We start from the raw sequence: 2824 nt of genomic DNA, 5'->3' as shown, positions 1-2824 counted from the left end.
AAAATCCACCTACAATGCCTAAATTCTCGTCACACTCTATACCCACCGAGGAGAATCTACCAAATGGTACTCCTACACCGCAACATCTCACCGGTAATTTTATTGCCAAGTCCGCCTTCATTCAACTAGTTGAGAGGAGCCAATTCGGGGGAATGCCTAGTGAGGACCCTCATTCTCATATGGAAACCTTTTGCGATTATTGTGATGCTATCTCTCAAACGGGCGTGACTCAAGACCAAATAAGATGGGTCTTATTTCCTTTTTCGTTAATCGGCACCGCAAAGCAATGGTTGAAGGGCCTTGATAAGGCCACCCTTGGAATAGATTCTTGGAAGAAGTTAGCTCTAGCTTTCTACAAAAAATTCTACCCACCGGAAAAGACTAACATGCTAAGAGCTCAAATCACGGGTTTTAAGCAAAGGGATGAAGAATCTTTGTATGAAGCTTGGGAGCGGTTCAAAGGTATTTGTCGCTCATGTCCTCACCATGGACTTAGCGAATGGTTTTTAGTGCAACAATTTTGGAATGGTTTATATGAAGATTCAAGGAACATTCTCAATATGGGATCAAATGGAATGTTCACCGAAGTTGATGACAATCAAACATGGAACAAGATTGAGGAAATGGCGGTCCATAATTCACAATATAGTAGACCTCGCAAGGCTACTAGAGGAGGAAAACATGAAGTGGACTCCGTTACTCAATTGGGTGCTCAACTTAGTGCTCACATTGATACAATCAACTTGAAGTTTGAACAAGCTATGGCTAGACTTGAGGAAAACTCAAAAACATCAAAGCATCATGTCAATGCCATGACGGCATCCTCATCAATCCCAAGTGGGATATGTGAGTATTGTGGAACTTTGGGTCATGACCCAAGTGAGTGTAGGGGAACAACCGAACAAGTTAATGCTTTCCAAGCTTACAAAAGTGGTACCCCTTATTCAAATTTTTACAATGAAAACACCAAGTTCCATCCAAATCTCTCATACAAAAGCCAAAATGTTCAAAACCCTCAAACAACATACACTCCACCACCCATGAGAAATCAAAATCAAAGACCCTTTTACAATCAAAACCAAGGTTACCAAAATCAAAATCCATACAATCACCAAAATGACCAAGGTTTTGATGTCCAAAAAGCGGTCCTCCAAATGCAAAAGAATCAACAAGAATTTTTCACTCAAATGCAAAAAGATAGCCAAGCAAAGGACACCACCATCAACAACATTCTATCTCAGACCAAGATGTTGGAAACACAATTGACTCAACTAGCATCTTCAAGCTCACAAAGACAAAAGGGGCAATTACCACCTCAAAGTAATCCCCCTAGACATGAAACGGTTAGTGCCATTCACTTGAGAAGTGGTACAAGATATGAGGCACCGAAGAAGCAAGTTGAGGATGAAGTTGTGAAAGCTAGTGAAAATGAAGAAATTGTGCAAAGCCCCAAAGAAGGGGAATCATCAAAAGAAGAAAGCTCAAAGAAAAATGAAGACAAAGCCAAAGAGAAGGAGCCCATTGTGATTAGACTTCCTTTTCCAAGTCGTCAAGCCAAGCCCAAATTTGATGATCAACTTGGAAAGTTCATGGAGATTGTGAAGAACTTAGAAGTCTCAATTCCTTTTACGGAATTAATCAATCACGTACTTAGGCCTATGCAAAGTACATGAAAGATATCCTCACAAAGAAGAAGTCGATCCGGAAACTTGAGACTATCGCCTTCACTAAGGTGAGTAGTGCAATACTTCAAGGGAGTTCACCTCCAAAGTTAAAGGATCCGGGAAGCTTCTCAATACCGTGTACCATTGGCGACATGACGATCAACAAAGCCTTATGTGATCTAGGGGCTAGTGTGAGTGTCATGCCGTACTCGGTGAGTAAAAGGTTAGGAATGGGAGAGATTAAATGCACCAATATCACACTTCAAATGGCCGATAGATCGACGAAGACACCATTAGGGATATGGGAAGATGTCCCCGTGCGAATTGGGATGTTTTTCATCCCGGTGGACTTTGTCATTGTTGATATGGAGGAAGATTCCAACATTCCAATCATCTTAGGAAGACCTTTCCTACACACCGCGGGTGCGGTGATTGATGTGAAACATGGAGAGCTCACTCTAGAAGTGGGAGATGAAAGCATAACTTTTAATCTTGACAAGACCATGAGAGCTCCTCGTTTGCATGAGCCATGTTTCATGATTGATCATTATAGCTGGAAAGATGAAAGGAAGAAATCGGAACTCCAATGGAGGAAGAAAATTGAAGATGCTCCATTCAAAGAGCAAGTGAATTGTGACAAGGAGAGCTTGCAAAGCTCATCAAAATCAACCAAGGAAGAAGAGGATGGCCTCATTGGCCAAGAGAAGAAATTGGGAGAGTTGTCTCCATCTAAGCAAGAGATTTTCAATGATCAACTCAATGAAGTTTGTGGTCTTTGGGACGACGAATTTGAAGGGATCTTTAATCCCTACATTGGGCATGCCATCGATCATGATCAACAACAAGGGGCACGGTCTATTGAGGACCTCTACCATAACAATGAACAAGCTTTTGACTACTTCTTCAAGGTGTTGAGCAACATCAACAACACCTTGAACATGCCCCCTGACATCTCATCAAGAATGAGAGTTTGGTGGAGTCCTTCCTAAACCACCACTTGTAAATATTTCTAACTCCCTAACTTACATTTCAATTCTTGTATTGCATTTTTGTCATTTTTGGATTTTTATTTACTTTGATCAAAATAATTGTCATGTAAGAGAGAAGTGAGGGAGGGACTAACAATTTTAATTGATGTGTAGTGCTTTACCTTAGTGTGG

The 2824-nt window shown here is 41.0% G+C and overlaps 1 non-coding gene across 1 annotated transcript; it reads right to left on the bottom strand.

Annotated features, from left to right (window-relative positions):
• Positions 1-386: 386 nt before the first annotated feature.
• LOC141658012 (small nucleolar RNA R71) lies at positions 387-493 on the bottom strand. The gene has a single exon (XR_012548923.1). It is a non-coding gene; the product is annotated as a small nucleolar RNA R71 (small nucleolar RNA).
• Positions 494-2824: the final 2331 nt, after the last annotated feature.

Source organism: Silene latifolia, chromosome 5, assembly GCF_048544455.1.
Source record: "Silene latifolia isolate original U9 population chromosome 5, ASM4854445v1, whole genome shotgun sequence".
NCBI classification, from domain to species: Eukaryota; Viridiplantae; Streptophyta; class Magnoliopsida; order Caryophyllales; family Caryophyllaceae; genus Silene; species Silene latifolia.
Note: the sequence above shows the minus strand (reverse complement) of the source record. Positions and strands in the feature narration are given on the sequence as shown.